The sequence below is a fragment of the Phascolarctos cinereus genome, unplaced genomic scaffold (genome assembly GCF_003287225.1).
Source record: "Phascolarctos cinereus isolate Bilbo 61053 unplaced genomic scaffold, phaCin_HiC Scaffold_4;HRSCAF=312, whole genome shotgun sequence".
In the NCBI taxonomy this organism is placed as follows: domain Eukaryota; kingdom Metazoa; phylum Chordata; class Mammalia; order Diprotodontia; family Phascolarctidae; genus Phascolarctos; species Phascolarctos cinereus.
In genome coordinates this window covers 236,119,936-236,132,899 of record NW_027555847.1, presented here as the reverse complement: position 1 = coordinate 236,132,899, position 12,964 = coordinate 236,119,936, and the positions used below count along the sequence as shown (strand labels likewise).

Sequence of the window (12,964 nt, the reverse complement as noted above, 5' to 3'; positions counted from 1 at the left end):
CGTAGTTTTGTATTTCTTCTGGCGGGGGGTGGGTGTGTCAACATTGCTGTTCGTTCTCACTTCCTATACAGTTTGGCCAAAGTAGGACTCTCAATCAGATACCTCACACACTCATTCAGAGGATAGCTCTAATATCAGAAATTCAGCTGACTGAATGGTGCTGCTCCACCAAGAATGTTCAGACTTAACATTGTAACAGACATAAACAGAGCCACCAGATGAGTAAAATGCAGTATTCAAAGGGACTACTTGAGTACTGTCTCCAACAGAACATTAATTAGTTAACAACAGCCTGGTAAAACCATTTAGTTGGTAATCACTGACCTGTGCAGCACATGTCCGTAACAACCCTACTAATGCAAAGGTAAACGTATCTTTAGATATAGGACAAATGGACCACTTCTCTGGACTGAAAAGCACCCGGTATCTTTACAATGCCACAGAGGAGGTACTGTCATTGTTTTATTGTAAAATGATCTTGTTATGTTGATAGTCTTCCAACAAGTGAGGGGTGTGTGTGTGTGTGTGTGTGTGTGTGTGTGTGTGTGTGTGTGTGCATGTATGTAACAGATACATCTCTTTTCAAGTATCCAATAAATACTTCTTTGACTCAAAGGTAGGCCCACTTCTTACTTTTCACATAAGAAACCTAAATAAGAGCTAATAATACTATTTCCTTAATTATATAATATATACAAAGATGTCTAAAATAGTGCTTATGCATTTACTAGCTGTGTGACCCTGGGCAAGTCATTTAACCCTTTTTGCCCTAGTTTCCTCCTTTGTAAAGTGAGCGGGAGAAGGAAATGACAAACCATTCCAGTATCTTGCCAAGAAAAGCCTAAATGGAGTCATGAAGTCAATCACAACTGAAAATGACTGAACAACAACAAAGGAATACCTTAATATTTGCTGATTCTTTGGTCAAATAATGATTAAGACATTGAGAAAGTTAAGAGTTGATTTCTTCTTTTTTATTTTTGGAGACAATTGGGGTTAAGTGACTTGCCCAGGGTCACACAGCTAGTTGGTGTCAAGTGTCTGAGGCCAGATTTGAACTCAGGTCCTCCTGACTCCAAGGCTGGAAGCTTTATCCACTGAGCCTCTAGCTGCCCCAAGAGTTGATTTCTAAACAAACCAAAATGCTATAATTTTGTAGGTCTATTTCTTTACTTACCTAGTGATCAAATCCAGATATAAGGATATGCTTCTTCTTACTCACTAGAATAGGTAGAGTCTGAAATAACAATAGAAAATGAGATTTCACCTTTGAACGAATGCTACTAGAAAAAAAAGATTAATAATCTCTACTATATAACAGCAAGGCTGATAAAGACTTTTTATATTACTTTTACATAAATACATTTCTGAAAGGAAAACTTTTAATCAGGGGTGTTGTAGATGAGATGAGATGATATAAAGCAAATAAATACATATATTTAATTGGCCCTGCCAACTGAGTCTCAAAAAGACTCAGAAACTCATTAAAACAGTGATCAGTTCTATTTCCAGAAGACCAGTGATGAAGCATGCTACATAACCAGACAGAGAAGTGATGAACTAAAAGGGCAGAAAGAGATATATATATATGTAGATATATATATATCTATACATATATATATATATATTTATTTATTTATTTCAGGAATAGCTGATTCAGGAATTTTTAAAAAAATTTTGTTTGATTATGAGTCTTTCTTACAAGGATTGTGTTTTTCTATTTTTTTTTCCAATGGTGGAAAGAAGAGGTGGGGAAAGTATATTTTTGTTAATTAAAACAAATTAAAATTTAAAAACAATACCAAATAACAAAAGCAAATGTGGCACCTATTTTTAGAGTTCATCTAAAAGCATTTAAACAGACTGTAATTTCTGGAAAGCAGTCTGAGAGAAATGAGCCTTATGCCAAAATTTCAAACAGCACTTGGCCTTTTGGCTAAGGGCAGGTGTTTTTGAAGCTATAAATAAGGCCAATTGGTCAAATGATCAACTCAGAGGTTTATCATTTGTGATAATGTCTCTCTTTCCTCTTTCAGTCATGTCATAGCTTGAACTTGTAACATTAATTGAAAAAATGCTCTCACTTCTCTTTTTGGCCTTGTAACATTCATTGATAAACTGTCATGCAAAATCTCAAACAGTATAGCACAGTGATCTCCATGTGGATACATGACCTATATATAAAGGTCAAATAAACAAATTAGAAAAGTAGGGAAGTACATACCTTTTGCTACCATAAATGAGAGAGACAGAGAATATAACAGAAGATAAAATAGATAATTTTGATTACATAAAATTAAAAAGCTTTTACACAAACAAAATCAAATCAGAATTAGAAAAGTTAATTGGGAAAAAAAACCTTTTCAATAAATTTCTCTGATATGGGTCTAATAACCAAGATATATATGGAACTGATTAAAAAATATATATAAACAAAAGTCATTCCTCAATAGCTAAATGCTGAAAGGTGAATTCTTAAAAGATATGTAAGGTATCAACAATCACATGAAAAATACTATAAATCACTATCAAAACAACTTTGATTTTTTTACTTTATATCTATTAGATTGGCATAGATGATAAGGAAAAAGACAGTTATTGGCGGGGTGGTGGGAGGCACGTTGACATATTGTTGGCAGACCCATAGAGTGAGACAGCTGTTCTGGAAAACAATTTGGAATTATAACCAAAAAGTCACTAATCTGTACACATCCTTTGACCTAGTGATACCACAATTCCAAACAGATCAAAAACAAATGGAAAATAATCAGTATGTATAAAAATATCTATGGCAGCACTTATTTTGTTTTAGTAAAGAACTAGAAGCAAAGTGAATGTCCATCAATTAGAGGATGGCTGAATTATAGTATATGAATATAACAGAATATAATTGTGCCATAAAAATCATGAAAGGGCCCAGTTTCACAGAAACCTGGGAATACTTGTGTGAACTGAGACAGAGTTAAGTAAGCAAAACCAGGACAATAATTTATACATTAATTACAACTTTCAAAGACTTAAGAACTCTGATCAATGCAATGACTAACCCGGAAGATAGATAATGAAGCATGTTGCCCATTTGCTGGCAGAGAAGTGAAGTGACTGGAGGTCTATAGAATGAATAATACAGTCAATACAACATAAATCTATTTTTCTTGATTATCCCTTCTGTTATAAGAGAGGGCTTTTATTCAGGTACAGAGAAGTGTTTTTGGTGGAAATTGAGGATAGAGACTAATAAAAAAGGCTACCAATGAAACATAAATATATAAAGAAGAGAACAGAAGCAAGTTCAGAAGGGGAAGCAGAAAGGTAGCACCCAGTTAAAATTGATGTTTAGTTAAAAAAAAAAAGCCTAAGCTATACATGGTAGATTCCTATACAATCCTCTTTTTCTACCCTTTGCATTTTGAAGTGTTCATCTTTTTAATGATTGTCAAGTTAATTAAAATACACACACACACACACACACACATATATATTTTTTAAAAAGATGTTAATGTCCAATTTTGTTTACTCACCTCTTCTCAACCTCTATATCATTTGGTCATGGAATGCATCAGGAGAGGTTCTGTGTTGATGATATAAGTAAATCATTAGATCATAGACTTTGAGCTAGAAGGGACCTCAGAAGCCATCTAATGCAATCCCTTTATTTTACAGTGAGGAAATTGAGGTCCAGTGAGATTAAGTGACTTGACTAAAGTCACATAACAATCATAAGAGGTAAGATTTAAACCCATGTCCTCTGACTACAATTAAGGTTCTTTTCCACTGTTCCACATCTCTATATTTAAGTATACGCATGAAAGGAATTGTATAAATACTATTATTACCATTAAATTTTACTTTCAACAAATGACTCATAATGTAAACTAAGGAAAATTTCACCAAAAACATTTTAACAAGGTCCCTCATTTAGAAGTATAAATTAACAAAATAATGTTGATGTTAATAATATTACGATTGTAGGTTCTCATGGTTGTTACTGAAACGAGTTTCATGCAACAGTATACTAATGTGCCCTGCTTAAAGAAAAAAATCTAAGTATAAAATTTCAAAACTTACAGATCTATTAAGGGATGATTATTTACTAACCAAGAATAAATTTGCAATGTTTTTCAAATACATTTTGCTAATACTCTTTGTAATTATGAATTAACGAGGTTCCTTTAATTGTACACACCTAAATCAACCGTGGCTGTTTCTATGATGTAAAACTAGCACATAGAAGAGCAGTAGGATTTGGAAGGTAGCTACTGTAAAATATCTAAGTCAGTTCTCCAAACTGTGGAGTGTGCCCCCTTTTGCAGGCTGGGGCAAAGAGGCAGTGGGGAAGAGAGGATGCAAGATACTGAGAGGCATGAAGCCTTGGCCAAAACTGTTGGATATTTCTTAGTACAGCTCCCACATAAATATGTGCATTGTTTTCAATGAAAACAAAGTTCAAATCAAAGACAACAAAAGCGAGATTAACACTGAGAATTTGTTCTGACAGTGAATGCAGTGCAGTGATTATTTAATATGGTATTTGCAAACAAGGTCAAATTTGAGCAAGGGGAGGAGGCACAATCTGTCACTATCAAAATCTGTCAGCATATGTTCATGACAAATGAATTGCTTGCTGTCCTTGAGTGTGAGGGATATAAATTCAAAATTAAACCTTCTTTGTGTGGAAGTTTAAAGTACCACAATATCTGCTGTATTTCTCATTATTACTCATTTTGGTAAGCACAATATGTTAGCTTGGTCTCAAAAAACCCTTAAAAAAACACCTTAGGTTTTAAAAAATGGGGAATAATTCAAGAACGAGAATATAGATAATCATTTGGAATTTTCAACAATTAAATTGTCCTTAATTTTTCCTAAAGAGAAATAGCCCTTTGTGATAGGCAAATACATGACCAATTTGAAAAAGTCCACTGAAATAGCTAAAACTGGTACAAAGAAAACAGAGACCATTTAATTGGGGAAATACAGAAACATAAAGTGTACATGTAGATTAAGATGGCAAGATAATTTTTCCAAAGAAAATTAGATGCTTTGAACAAGTGAAACAAATGTCTTAAAAAGCCACCTCAGTGACATCAAAAGGATGCCTCATATCATATAAGGTTTCTTGTAGAAGTGATAAATGTAAAAAAGCCTCATTCCTTGGGAGAAATATTGGTTACTACATGTAACTATTGATATGGTCAAACTGGTACTTAGTGAATCATAAATAAAACAGCTTTGAATGGTTCCATGTGTAGATTAATGTGATGGGAACAAAAACTGCCTGTGTCTGATGACTTTATAATCAATTGAGAAATTAAAGTCTTTATATTTCATACTGCAAGTAGTTAAAGAAACCGTTGACATAGTTAAAATGCAAACCTATTGAGTACAATATGGTATAATGAACAGCTTACTGGGATCAGGGTCATGAAGGCCTGGTTCAATTGCCATCTCAGAAACTTACAAGCTATGTGACTGTGGGCAAGTTACTTGTTTCGTGTCTCAGTTTCCTCATCTATAATGAAAGGGTTGAACTGCATGTCCTCTGAGGTGCTTTCAAAGTACCTTTATTGTAAGATACACCGTTTCTTTGAGGCCCTTTTCATAAGGAACTGTTAATAATGAAAAAGGCAGAAAACATTGTTTTTGTTTTTTAACAAAAGAAAATATTTAGATTAATTGTTAAAGGTTGTGAGCCAGTTTAACACTGCCAATGTTATGGATGAATATCTTGATGCTACATATGTGTAGTACTGTACTTTATTTTCATGTACACTGATGAATATATATGTAAGAAAAAACTTTCACATGAGTTCTGGATCATTTTGGAGGTTATAATGTAGGGCAGAAGACTCAGAACTTGTAAACAATGTGGAGTGATGCCTTGCTTGTAGAAACATGTGTTACAAAAAGGCAGAGAAATAGCTTTGATTTATTAAAAATGAGAGTATGAAGAAAACCATTTCAAGGATATACTTCAAAGAGCTGCAAAGCATGATAATGTAATGGTAGCTAATTTGCATCTGCATATTTTATAGCTAAAGAGATTAAAACAACAAAATGAGAAATATAAACATTTGGAGACTGGGCTTTGATTTTAAGACTATCAATTCGGTAGGAAAAAACTGGGGAGTTGTGACTTTTTAAGCAAAAAGTAAGCCCTTTGAGAATCAGAAGGCTATCACTTAAGCCACTAAAGACAATCATAGCAAGAACAAGATTGTCACACAAGAAAGCAGCAGAAGAGGAACCTGAGTTGAAGATGCAACAGGTGGAGCCAAAAAGCGGATCATTTTGGGCTGGGGCAGTTAGAGAACTGGAGAACTTCAGCTGGGTGATTCCTTATTGATCAAAGAGAAAAGACCTCACTGTCCAAGAGTTCCTGTGAAAGCTTTTGCCACCTGGAGCTGCAGAACCATGAAGTTTTTCACAAGGCCTTGTTGCTCTCTGCTGCCACCTCTGGCTTGAGAAGGAAGAGCAGAAAGGATTTTGCATCTGGTATCCTAGTGAGATGTCTTAAATAATGATTTTTTAATTGTATCAGTTCCTGACACTAACACTGATTGGACAGTGCAGCATCCAGGTGAAGAATTAACTAGCTGAGATGATCTGTATATCCCAGAGATCACCAGTTTTATGAGGTTCACAATTCTTTAGCTTAAAGAAAACTGCCATTCATATTTGGTACTAACTCTCTCTAAACTCCCTATTAAGGGTGATGTTAATTGAAAGAACTGATAAAGGCTATATATGTTAAGTAGAGAAGAGGATTTCCCTAGTTGAAGAGGGGTGAGGATCAACATTTAAGCAGTGAGCAGAGAAGCAGTTTCATGCAACATAGGTGTTCCAAAAAAAAGACCAATACCATTGAAGCCCGCTGTCTAGAATTGTGTTATTCTCAATATGAATTGTCTTCCGTATATATCTCTATGCCAGGTTCCTTACAAGTGCATGTCCACTCTTCACCATCCTCTGGTGGAAGAATATGATCTTAGTTTATGTGTGCATCATTACATCTCATTATTTATGTATTTATTAGTATTCATATTCTTATTTCATTTATTTTATTATTATATAAATGGCAATGTATAAGATCCAAGTGTCATTATTGTGTCTGGTTGTACAAACGGAAAAATAATTGGATGTGGCTCAAGAGCTAGAATAGTGAGTATTGGCTATGAATTTCCCCTAACAGGATTACCTTTAGGACCCTGTGAGAATTTGAATGTAACTGCGTGGTGTTGGCATTATCTCTGGGAACTTCAGACATGCTAATGTGACAGTAGGTTGGATAAGTGAGCCCAGTGCTAGAGAAGTGGAGTGTCTCACACACCTAAGAGTGAGAGTTCCTACATGTGACATTGTGTGGGGTGTTCACATTCCACTTTGTAAGCTCTTGAACATATATTTGTCGGTTATACTCTGAGAGCATTGGAGGATAGTGACCGATTTTTTTTTCATTATACTATAATGCTCTGATCTACAGCAATGCCATGTCAAGAGAAAACTTCAATATAAATGACAGGCTTTTTAAAATGATGTCAGATGGGAAAACTGTACTTGACCTTGCATTAAAAGAGCTTAGTCAATTTCAGAACAAATCACAGGTCTAAAAACACTAGTTAAAAATATGGTTCCTTGTACAATTTGGACACATTGAAAGCATAATGCTCTTCTAATAAGAAATATGATTAAGGGGACACATAGGTTTTCAAGTTGTTATAAGAGTAATCAATTTTATTTAAAATGGTCCATTAAAAGCAAGGCTCTTTGCAAAATTATGTGAAGATACTGAAGCAGAGCACAGGACACTGTCATATTTGTGGAACACTTGCTGGCTTTCTCCTGTTGTACTGGGCTAATAGCCAGGTCCTGCTGTGAACCCCTCTAAGCCCAGTTGTTTACACAGAATTGGAATACGGAAGTACCCCTAGGGCAGCAGCACCATGGAAAATTAACTATGTAAAAGAAAAAAGATTGTAAAATAGGGGAGACTCCAGAGACATAATGCCCCTGTGTTTTTGACAATTGCCTCAGCAATCTCTAAACTGATGTGGCATCTAGCATTTAGAAGACAAAAGTGATCTTGGGGGATGTAGAAGTTGTTGACTTGTCAAGACCCTCACAATTTTACACAAGCTGTTGCAACAGAAACCAAGTAGCAGGATGAAGGCAGCGGGACACCATGAACTGAACCAATAAATGGAAAAGAGCTTATTTCTTCCCCTTCTCTTTTGGGTCCACAGCACTGAGAAATGAACCTGGGGTTCTGTTTGTCAGGAAATGAAGCCATTTTGACCTCAGAGCTAGGATTCCAGGTAGAATATTGCAGCCAGCCAGCCCAACAGAGAAGCCAAGAGGATACTTGGGATTTGAGCCCAATGAAGGATTTTGGACTTGGAGCTTGGAACTAAGTTATAAAGGAAATGATCCAAACTATAAACTTAATTCCCTTGCCCTCCCCAGAATACAAGATGGTACAGGGGGAGATTATACTTCCCCCTCCCACTGGGAGAGTATGTTTGTAGATTTGATATTATACCTTTGAAGTAAATATTCCTTTGTAAAAACTAATCTGAGTGATGATAGTGGTTAAATGGAACTGGAGGGCAGGAAACCTACCCCTACAATTCGGGGACACCACTGGTAGGAGCTAGAGCCAATGGCAGAGCTTAGATTCCTCAAACAGCCTTGAGGGCATCAAAGAACCCTAGGGGTGGGACGAGATGTAACATATCCAGCTTTCAGGGAGTGGGCTCAAAGTAGTCAGTGTTTCAACTAGACGAGCTCTGAAATCCTGTCTAGTTCTTGATATATCATCTTATGTGTCTCCCCTGATAAAATCTCAGCTCCTTGAGAAAAACTATTTTATTTTTTTATTTGTATCCCCAGCACCTTGCACTATGCCTAACACATAATAGAAGTTCAACAAATGCTTGTCAATTGATGGAACCCAACTTCAAAGTTTTGGGAGAAGAGTTGGAAGAGGCCCCACTGCTGAGATGGGTGGGTATGTTGGCAATTTAGAAGAGACTGAAATCCAAAGGGAATATGAGGAGTGACAGGGAGGCCGTCCCAGATTGTTACAGTTCTGAAAGGGCAGAGAGCCGGCACTGAGCAATTCCAGGAAGCTGAATATTTTGGAAGAGAGCTTGAACAGCTTAGAATCATTCAAGAGATTTAGTAATTACCCAGTTAAAAGAGGTTTGGGGGTTGTAAGCAGCCCCAATCAGCTCCAGTGGCACTAATCTCCCCATAAGAGGTGATCCAGACCTTGAAAGATAAAGAGGGAGAGTGGGAAGAAAAGAAGGGAGGGGGCTAAACCCCTATAGAACTCAATCTGAAGAGGAGGCTCTACGAAGCCTTTGGGAAGGCAATCTGGGAATTTCCAACCTATTTCCAGGTGAGGAGAATCTACTTCACTCCTCTCAAATCTGGCCTTCAGTGGTTGTAACATCTTAAACCCTTCAGAGAAGTTACAACCTAACCTGACCCAGCAGGACAGGAAAATTCCTGTGCTGATCCCCCCATACCCTGTCCCTCCATTATATAGCTCTGGAGCTCCTGCAGTGAGCAATCCCTTTCTCACCTCACCTTTTTCATTTTTCAGTAAGGAACAATGGTAGCACAGGATGAACAGAAATGCATGAGTAGTAATTACATTACTTCCCACACACCTCTCACCAAATCTACCCCACCCCTTCAAACTTCCCTGCTGTACTTTCCTTTCCCTACACTCTTTCCCTACTGTTGTGGAGGGTGGTTGGGTACCATTACTTTTCCAGCCTCTCAGATTTTAATGGCCTCCTTAGCCTTAATGACATACTCAACTGGAACTGACTCTTCAAAGTTATCAATAATCCCTTAATTGCCACATCTAGTGGTCTTTTCTCAATCTTCATTGACTTCTTTGTAATATCTGACACTAATAACCACTCTCTCCTACTGGACCTTTACCTTCTCCTCTCTGGGTTGTCTTAAATACTGCTCAGCCTTAGTTCTCCTCCTATCTATCTGACCACTACTTCTTAGTCTCCTTTGACGGATCATTCTCCATTTCATGATGCATCATGGCTACCCTCTAACTGTTGGTGTACCCCAAGGCTGTGTCATAAACCCTTTTCTGATTCTCTCTGTACAATTTCACTTGGTGATCCCTGAGCTCCCATGGGTTTATTATCATTATTATTTACAACAACAACAAAAACCCTAGCACTTACATAACACCTACTATGTGCAAGGCACTGTGCTAAGGGCTTTACAAATATTATTTCATTTGATCTTACATTAAGCCTGAGAGCTAGGTGCCATTATTATCTCCATTTTATGAGATGAGGAAACTGATGCAATAAACAACTTGCAGGGTCACACAGCTATTAGGTGTCTAAGGCTGGATCTGAACTTAGGTCTTTCTGTCTCCAGGCCCAACACTCTATCCACTGCATCACCTAGCTGTCTAAATCATCTCTACCCAGATGACTCCCCAATGTGTGTGTGTATGTGTGTGTCTCCCACACTACCACATCAAAGTCTAGTGATCATTTCAAACTAGATATACAGGATATATATACACATCTTAAACACAGCTTGCCCAAAACAGAGTTTGTTACCTTGCCCCCAACATCCGTTTGCTGAACTTCCCTATTCTGATGAGTGTACCAACATCTTTCTGATCAACCAAGATCTCAACCCTGGAGTTATCCTTGATGCCTCACTTTCCCTGACACCACATATCCAATCAGTTGCCAAATCTGAGTACTTCTAACCTTCAACATCTCTCAGTTCTATCCCTTCTCTCCACTTGAATAGCCTTAACTCTAGTTCAGGGCCTCATTGCCTCTTACCTGGATCACTGCAATAGCTTCCTAATTGGTCTCCCTGCTTCAAATTTCTCCCCTGTCCAACCTATCCTTCAAAAAGTTGCTAATGTAATTTTCCTAAAATGCAGGCCTGACCATGTCACTTTCCTATTCAGTAAGCTCCAGCGGTACCATATTAGCTCTAAAATCAGATATTATTTCTCTTTTATCTCATCATCTTAAAATTTCTATTTCTGTGTTTTATAATATACATAATTATTAGTACAATAATATACCCATAATGGGGCAGCTAGGTGGTACAGTGGATAGAGTGTTAGACTTGGAGTCAGGAAAATTTATCTAGCTCTGTGACCATGAGCAAGTCACTTAACCCTGTTTGCCTCAGTTTCCTCATGTATAAAATGAGCTAGAATGAGCTAGAGAAGGAAATAGCAAACTGCTCTAGTATCTTTGCCAAGAAAACCCTAAATGGGCTCACAAAGATTCAGACACCATTGAAAAATGACTGAACAACAACAAACACATATAATGGGAGGAAGTAATAAATAGTAGGGTGTTTCCTCCCTGACCCCCACCTCATCCCCTACCAAGTCTGCTCTAGCTACATCATACCCCATGAGTACTAAGCATATATGTTACTCGATTCCAGGAAATGTGGCTCAATGTTGAAAGGATTTGGCTCTCTGGGATGAGAGCAAACTCTGGGTAGTCCTATGGTCCTCTCCCCACACCATCTTATTACAGGAGGTTGGAGTGCTGCATGAGTTAAAAAGGAAAGAAAACTTCCTAACTCTCTTCCTTCAAAGAATTTACATCAAGTAACTTTCCCATGAGGAGTTGATGGCAAAACAGCAGAAATAAACTTTGCAAAAAAACAAGATTGCAAAATGGAGAAGTCTCTAGGCACACAAAACCTAAAATCAAGTTGACCATGCTTTTAACAATGCCCCAGGCAATCCCCAGACTGATGAGGCAACCAAAATTTGGGACATAAAGGAATAGTGGGATGGGAGGAGGGGCAGGAAAGGCCGCCTAAAGTAGAGAGATCCACACTATTTGCATAGGCTGCTATCATATCCTATGACTAAATTCTGTGAGGAACCAAAAGGGACATGGAAAGTCATGTCAAACTGTCCCCAAACCCACCTATCATTAGATTCAATAACTACTGTATCTTTCACTGTATATACTTAATCAGTAGTGTTTCTATATCTTTTGACAGCCATAACAGAGGCATAATTAGCACTACAGTAACCCAACTGGTCATTTGAGCCAAATCTAGAACATAAGACCCCTCAGGGATAATACATGTGCCAAAGTAATTTAAAGGTTAACTAAAAGAAAAAAAATGCCATTTTCCCCTAGTGATTAAAAAAATACAAATTCACCTTATAACAAAATTTCCTCCTCAAGTTTTCATATTTGGGGGGGAATTTAATATTGTAAATAAAACAGGCCCTCAAATTCAACATCATACTCTGATCCACAAAGATAAAGCAATTGAATTGAGGGGGGAGGAGGAGTATTAATAACAAATTTACAACTTTATGATAACTGTGGTTCCTTGGTACTTGAATTCTTTCTTGCTGCTTGCAGTATTTTTTTTTCTTTATCTCAAAATTTTGGTTTTAACACTCCTAGGTGTTTTCATTTTGGCATTTCTTCCAGGACATGACTGGCAGATTCTTTCTTTTTTCACTTTGCTTTCTGGTTCCATCATATCCGTGAGCTATAGTCTTATTTCTTCTCTTTTTAAGCCAAACTCAGCCTCTACTACTTTCCATATTAACTGCTTTCTCCAAAGTTACCAATTATCTCTTTCATGGAGAGATCTGATGGCATTTTCTCAGTTGTCATTCTTTAGAGAGCCTCTCCTGTCTGGGTTTTTGTGATACATCTCTCTTGGATTACCGATTACCAGTTTGTCTACTTTTTAGCAGTCTCTTTCGGTTGCTCATCTTCCACATTCCTAACTATGCAGGTTCCCCAGGGATATATGTCATAGGTCCTCTTCGACTGTCCATTGATAGTCTATTAGTAACTTCATTGGCACCCATGGACTTAACTATCATCTCTAGAACAGTTATTCTGCCTACTAGATATTTCAAAATGAGATGTCCCTGATACATCTCAAACTCAACATGTTC

General features: G+C 37.1%; 1 protein-coding gene across 17 annotated transcripts in view; it reads right to left on the bottom strand.

The window, feature by feature from the left end:
* SEMA4D (semaphorin 4D) overlaps positions 1-12,964 on the bottom strand; it is a 185,924-nt gene that overhangs the window by 125,850 nt on the left and 47,110 nt on the right. For 12 of the 17 annotated variants that reach the window (XR_002328805.2, XM_078152961.1, XM_078152963.1 and 9 more), the window contains 2 exons: positions 3,522-3,571; positions 1,178-1,237 (listed from right to left, as the gene is read on the bottom strand). The exons of 1 other annotated variant lie outside the window; for it this stretch is intronic. The gene's annotated coding sequence lies outside the window, so the exon portion shown is untranslated. The remainder of the gene's footprint in view (positions 1-1,177; positions 1,238-3,521; positions 3,572-12,964) is intronic. 4 more of the 17 variants (XM_078152964.1, XM_021009546.2, XM_021009548.2 and 1 more) reach the window with 1 other exon arrangement.